General features: G+C 50.9%; 1 protein-coding gene across 6 annotated transcripts in view; it reads left to right on the top strand.

Moving 5' to 3' along the window:
• The first annotated feature begins 1,977 nt into the window (after positions 1–1,977).
• The window catches only part of FGFR1 (fibroblast growth factor receptor 1), an 81,187-nt gene continuing 76,107 nt past the window's right edge, over positions 1,978–7,057 (top strand). For 2 of the 6 annotated variants that reach the window (XM_077306451.1, XM_077306448.1), the window contains exon 1: positions 1,987–2,454. The gene's annotated coding sequence lies outside the window, so the exon portion shown is untranslated. Of the gene's footprint in view, positions 2,455–7,057 lie in introns of all 6 variants that reach the window. The other 4 variants (XM_077306452.1, XM_077306449.1, XM_077306447.1 and 1 more) reach the window with 4 other exon arrangements.

Genomic DNA, 7,057 nt, shown 5'->3' with positions numbered 1-7,057 from the left:
TGGCAGAGGGAGATACAGAGTGCCAAATAAAAATTGCAGCATTGGCTATGCAATGGTTTTTTTTTCATGATTTATCTTTCTTCAAACACAGGCCAAGGATAGAATGAGATGGAGGCTCATTAATAGTCAGGACCTCACCCTACAAAGAATTCATGACTCCATCTTTGGAAGGGGGGGGACACTTCGATGCTTATAATAATGGTTGCACAACACAGAGAAATTCAACCCATTACCATTCCCAGCACAGAAATGCACTGGATGAGACCAGCTGTGTTTGTTTTATTTTTCCCTGACAAAGATCCTTCCGTTGCAAAAAGGAAAAAAAAAGATGTGGTGCAGGTCCAGTTAAATTCTGTGGGCCTTCTTCACGTACACATGCATAGGATAGAACTCTTAGGGAGGCTGCAGCTCACAAGTACTGGCAGGGACTTTTGGTAATTGTAGTCCATGGACATCTGGAAAGCCACAGTTTGGCCATCCCTGCAGTGTAGTTTAGCTGTTGACCTGTTACCAGGGCTACAGTCCAGGCCCTGAAAATATAAAGTGCCACAATAAAGACAACCCTGTTTGAGCATGAGCTGTACAGAGAATCACCTTGTTAGTGTGTTGCATCAAGATGCAGGAGGCCCACTCCATTGTGCAAGTTTGTTGGATGACCCTGAGCAGTCATTCTCTCTCCACCTAGTCTACCTCACAGGGTTGTTGTGAGGAGAAAGAGGAAGAGGGGGGGATACGGTTGTAAATGTGTACACAGTACCCTGCACTCCTGAGGTAAAGGGACAGAACGTTTAACTTCAGAGACATGTTCTAAACAGTATACAGACAAAGTAGGATAGGACTGGCATGAATGAATGAATGAATGAATGAATGAATGAATGAATGAATGAATGAATGAATGAATGAATGAATGAATGAATGAATGAATGAATGGCCAGCTAGTTTTTGGGTCAACTTCTCACCGTGAGCCAATTTGCTTCACACTTTTTCTTAAGGTAAAAAATGTTGCCAGCTCATAAGCATGTTTGGTCAGAACAAGGGCAGACTGGGGGGTTAAATGGGCCTGGAGCAAGCCAAGTGGGCACAGTGCTCAGCAGTATCAGAAGTGGGCATCAGCTCTCCCGTTGCCTCCTCCTGCAAACTGGCACCAGTGCCAGAGAAAGCAGTGGCAGGTGAGCAGACCCCACTAAACCACTTGGCCCTGAGGCCCTGGACTGAGCTGTTGGCCTTGGTTCTGCTTGCTTTGGAGCATCAGTAGTCGGGGTAGTCAACCTATGGCAGGGGCTCATGGGAATTGTAGTCCATGAACATCTGGAGGACCACAGGTTAACTACCCCTGATCTAGGGCAGGGGCCAAGAGGGGAAAATCTACCCTGGACCCAGGAATCTCATTTACCTGTCCCCTTACTTGGGAATAAATTTACTTCCAAGTCAGTATGGCCAGGGCTGCTGGTGTCTTTCATTCCTAAATTTCAGTGCAGCCTGATCCTTTAAGTGCATTTACTCGGGAGCAGGGCCCCTGCACCACGGACTTTACCCCCCCCCCCCAAGAAGCCCCATCAAGAAGCCCGGCGCGGTTTGGGCAGCCAACAATCACCCTCCCGTCGAAGTCCCTTTGGAAGTCAGGCTCAGTCAGAGGCATTCTTCCAAGTGGACCCGGCGAGGCCCGGGAAACCGCCCGCTCCTCTGCTTGTTTACTCGGAACAAAGTTCCGCGGCGCTTGCGGCCGAGCCCCTGCGCCCAGGGTGGCAACCTTGGCCCCGGCCCCGGTCCGCCGCGAGGGGCTTCCCAGGAGCGGAGTGCAGCGGGCGCCACGCTTCCGGCGGGGATGGAGCGCGTTGCCCCTTCGGCAAAGGTGGCAGCTCGGGTCTGCATTCCGCTTTCCAGCAGGCAGGCAGGCAGGCAGGCAGGCAGCGGCGTAGCAGCACTGCGGAGCGGGAGAGGCGGCGGCAGGAGGGGCGGCAGCGGCGGCGGGCCGGGAGGAGGAGCCGGCTGGGAGGTGTGGGAGTGACTCAGTCCTGCCTGCTCGCTCGCTCGCTCCTTCGTGGCTCTCGGGCGCTGCGCGGGGGAACGAGGCGCCTTGGGCACCGGCTGCGAGAGCGAGGCAGGCGCAAGAGCGAGAGCCGGCACGGCGCGCAGCGGGCCAGTCTCCTTCCCAGCGCCGCCGCCGCCCGCCCGCCCCGCCCGGAGTCCGAAGAGCCGCTCCGGCTGCTTCCGAAGGAGCCGGGACTGAGAGCGCAGGAGGACCGCGCGCCTATTGTTCCTACGGGCAGAGACGGCGGGGCTTGGGGTGCTTTTTTGGGGGGGAGGGGGGCCATCCGGCCGCATCCAGCGGGACCTGTTGTGCGGCTTCGGTCGTAGCGAGAGGAGAGGAGGAGGAGGAGGAGGAGGGGGGCGATCCCCCCTTCCCGGCTTCCTTCTCCGCCAGCGGGACCAGCCAGCCAGCCAGCCAGCGCGGTAAGTTCGCCTCCTTCGCCTTGGCGCGTGTGCTGCTCAGTCCTCCAGATGCGGCAGCCGTGAGCCGCCGAGCGAGGGCTGCGCAAACTTTCCTCCAAACTTTGGGATTTCCAGCCGAGGGCTCGGAAGGGCCTTCTGGGGGCGGGGGGGGGGTGCGCTGAAAAGCCCTCGGCTCCTGGGTGGGCCCCTCCGCTCCCGATTTCGTCCCAGTCTCGTCCGAGGAGTTGGGGGGGGGGGGGCGCGAGATGAAAACTGGCAAACTTCCCGCTGCTTTCCAGCTGAGCCAGGTTCGCCATCGCCCCCGGCGTTTGGTGCCGGGTGGTGCAGCGATTGCGGCGCCGACGCCTGGAAGCGCCAGTCCCCCGCCGGCTCGTCCGCCGCTCCGTCCCCGGCAGAGGCGGCGGCGGTTCTGCGGCGCAGGAGCTCGTGCTCCGTCGCGGGGGAAGCCCCGGGAGCCGCGTCAGCTGCGGGGGATGCCCGCTGTGGACCTGACCCGCTGCCCGACGGAGAGGGATGCGCGGAAGGAAAGACGCAGCCCCGCGCGGAGCGTGGGTGTCGCTTTGGCTGGACCTGGCGGGGCCGGGGGTGGTGGGTAGAGGGGAAAGCGAAGAGGATCCGGCCTCTTGGCAGGAGGATCTCGCAGAGAGAAGAGGGGGAGACCTTCGCGCCGCCTTTTTCGCCGTAGTTGTGCTTAAAGGTTTTCCCTATTTTGTGGTCGGTGCTGGATTTCTACGATGCAGGGATTCAAACCTCGCTGGTCGCATCCTCGACTTGGATTCCCTTCTCCTTGGTCCCCAGCTGGTGCAGAAGAGCACTCTCCACATGCTCAGGGCTATGAAACTGTCTCTGTGGGGACTGAGTCTCCAGGATTGGTGAAAAAACAGTTCTAAGTGGCTGAGTCCTGACACAACCTGAGTTTTAAATGGATAATTCCCACTATTTCTGGAGTTTCCATTGAAACTTCTGGATTAACCCCTTAATCTTGATACCTAGAGAAACAGACAGATGTGCCACTACCCCTGTTCGAACTTCTCCATGCTTTCCTTGCCTTCCCCTCTCCCTGATATTGAAATCTACATGGGGTGTGTGTGTTTGTGTGTGTGTATGTTCCCCTGTGATGTACCACACGTGCTGAGGAAACATACCTACAAGTGGTAATGCTGGATTAATTGAGCAAATAAATACATGATCTGGTGGCCATGTGAGCAATTGCCAACTCAGGGGGTGTACCATAGTAGTAGTTAGGACATGGGGATTGCTAGCTCTCCACTGTAAAGTAAGTGTGTGTGTGTGGAGGGAGCTTCCTCAAAGTTTTCTCCCATAAAACTGCTTGCAGACCGAGCTCCTCCATTCTGTGTTGCTCAGGGTGCCTGTGTACACCGTTTGTCTTTGTCCTAGATATGGCCTTAGCAGAACATTGTCACCTGTGAACATTGAAAACCCATTTGTCTTGAAAGAATACATGGAGAGAAAGTGTGTGTGTTCACAAGACAGCTGGCAGCAAGCAGGCACCAAGCTGGCTTCCATGGCTGGTGACTGCCTGGTGTCAAATCTGTTCCTCACTCTTTGCAAGACTGTCTCGGAGGTGGGAACGCAGCTCCTACCCCCTGCCACCTTCTGCCGGGCTTGGCATGGCTACAGCTTCCCGACTGCCCTTGTTTTGCATTGCTTAGAACTGGCATTGGAGTTTTGTTGTGTGGCCTCCCCCCCCCCCACACACACACCATCTGATCTGAGTATTTACAGAGTGGAGATGATGTTCTTGTTACATGCTTTTTTTCTTTTAAGAGAGAGAACAAAGCACCTCCTGGCACATTAAAAACTAACAGGCCTACCTAACTGTGGCATAAGCTTTCATGAACTCAAACCTACTTTCTCAGATGTGCTCAGTTGGCAAATATACATTGGGGGGGGGAGGCTGGAAAGAGAGCAACCAGAAGGCCGTGAAACATAAGAGGTAAGGGAGGTCTGTGACATTTCTGTGCAAATATATATACAAGATAAGAACAGCATGACCTGTTTTTACCTTCCTCAAGGAGCAGCTGTGTTAGACTGTTTCCCACAAAACAAACAGAAGTCTTGTGGCACTTTAAAGATTAGCAATATTTGATTCCAGCAGTCTGCTTTTGTGCAGGAAGAAGGTTCTGGCCGGAAGGTTCTGGCCTACATTGCAGTCAGTCTGCATCTGTGTTTTCTGTGACAGATAATCTCCCTGCTGTTTGTTGCAGGTGCAATTGGATGGCACCCTGTTTGGGTGGAAGGCTCAGAATCCCTGCTTGATAGGCAGGTGTGCTCAGAGGTGTCCTGAGCAATTTGATGGAGCTTACTGTTTTCAGCTGTACACCTGCAAGCACAGCCACAGGGAGAAGCATTAAAAGGCATAACTTGGTGTTTCAGTGCAGTTGGTGTTTCAGTGCAATTCTGAACAAAGTTGCATCTCCTGAGCAGGGTATAAGCATGCTCAGGCTCTCACTCTAGTCTGTTGCAGTAAAAACATGACGGATCCCCCAGTCCCTTGAAAGTGGACAGATTAATTGCTGGAGAAGCTTGTTTGAACTAAATCCACTTTTATCACGCTTCTGCCACAATGAATGTATTAATTGCTAAGTTGTCAAAGCGCAGACTGCAGCAGCCCCATAAATATCTTAGCAGCCACATCTTAAACATCTCTGTGCTTCCCCAAGTGGTCAGAGTTTCAGGGGCAGATTTTCCGTAGTCTGATGGACTGTTTTGATGAACAGAGGCTTTGTACAGTTTAAATAAACAGGTATCACAAGTTCAGTGAAACCAGCATTTATCTGCCCCCCTTCACATCTTAAAGCATGCATTAATAACCTTCCCCCCTCCTCTGGCTGTTTCTTGCCTGTGGCAAAATTCAGATTTCTCTCATTTCCCCCCTTGCTACAAATGGTGCCCTGCTGAACTGCAGTAGAACAGGTAGATTTCAGATTCAGAAGCACCTTAGGTGACAGCAAGGTTTTCTGGATGTGAGCTCCGTTTGTCAGATATCTGAAGAAAGAAGCTTTAGCTCCTGCAAGCTTATAACCACGATATCTTGTGCTCTAAGGTGCTACTGGATTCAAATCTAAGTATGTGAAAGGCTAGGTGAAATGCCTCATTCAACAGCCATGGCTGCCCCTTTTTAGTATTTTGTGTCAACATTGTGGTAGGTGTAGTAGGACAGAACGTAGACCCAATCCATTCCCTACCTAGAGCATGCATGATCTGCACAGATGTGACCCACTGAATACTTTCTGGAGACATAAGGAGGCCACAACAGAGAGACAAAGTAGGCAATTCTTTGTGGCTGTTGCAAAATGCCGAGCTGCCATCGCTCACAGAAAGCATGGTTTTTTAAATGCCCTGTTACAGACACTTTTGCCTCCAGTTCTAATACCGAGGTCGAAATATTTGTGGAGTATGAAGTACATCTTCAGTTCATTCACAGCTTATTTTGCAGGCAGTGGTATGGAAGCTTTCCAAAGTTGCTTGTATTTTCCATCAGAACACAAAAGAAATCATTGGTTCCAGGCAAGGACAGGTTTGATTGACAAAAAGGCGAGCTTTCTGCATTGGTGATCCTTCAGTCTTAAATTGGTGAGGCTTTGCTTCCAAGTAAGCAAGTTGAAGGGTTTGAGCTGTCAGTTACTTAAGGTAGTTAGATGGTGCCAGCAAAGCCTGATTGTATACTGTGGACTGATTGATACTTAGATACCCTAGTCATGCCCTGTATCAGCTACTACAATTTCCCATCTTGCCAGATAAAAATCTCTCTTTCTTTTGTTGGCATAAGTTGTTTGTGGGGTTGACTATTAGACGGCAGGGAGTTTGGATGCAAGTCTCCACTTGAAGGAACTTGATCCAAAAACTCTTTTTCAGACAACCTGCCATTACAGGGTTGTTGTGAAGGTGAGATGAAGGAAGGAGACCATGGACAGAGGCCGAAATTCCTTGGCAGAATGGAAGGCTGACAATTCAGTGAGGTCCCTTCTAAGTGATTATTGTCGCTGGGGTCCTCCATTACCGTGATGAGCCCGCAGCTGAGGGGATACTAAAAGACGGTGTTTATGAAAATGAAAATTCCATATTGTGAAGGCTTGAAATATTTTTGAAAGGCAACGCCTCCGATGAAGATTTTGAAAACGAGTATTCTGTAATCCGGAACCTTATTTTGGGTTGGTGATCTGATTGCCACACTTACTGATAATGTGACAAGTTTGCTATTTATTGCAATAAATAGCAAACAGATTGCTATTTATTGTACAGAGTTTTTGGTTCTTCTCTTTGTAGCTGTACTTCATTGGACCAATAGGATTTCATTGGGGACTTTACTAGAATTAATAGCATGGGCAAAAGTAATGCTCTCGGCTGGGGCTTCTCTTCTGCTAAATGAGTCCCTGTTCTCTTCTGCAGCCAAAGTCAGAGAGGAATCAATTGCTGCTTCCGGAAACAGCTTTCCCTTGGTTTTGGTATCCTTGCCAAATTTTGATCACGCTGTAGAATAATAAATTTTGCTCAACCCTTTTTAGAGAAAAAGAAGCACTGATTGCATGTGTTTCATATGAACAATTCCATTTTGCATGTTCGCATGCATTGTGGGAAG

This window comes from Paroedura picta, chromosome 12 (genome assembly GCF_049243985.1).
Source record: "Paroedura picta isolate Pp20150507F chromosome 12, Ppicta_v3.0, whole genome shotgun sequence".
In the NCBI taxonomy this organism is placed as follows: Eukaryota; Metazoa; Chordata; class Lepidosauria; order Squamata; family Gekkonidae; genus Paroedura; species Paroedura picta.
Note: the sequence above shows the minus strand (reverse complement) of the source record. Positions and strands in the feature narration are given on the sequence as shown.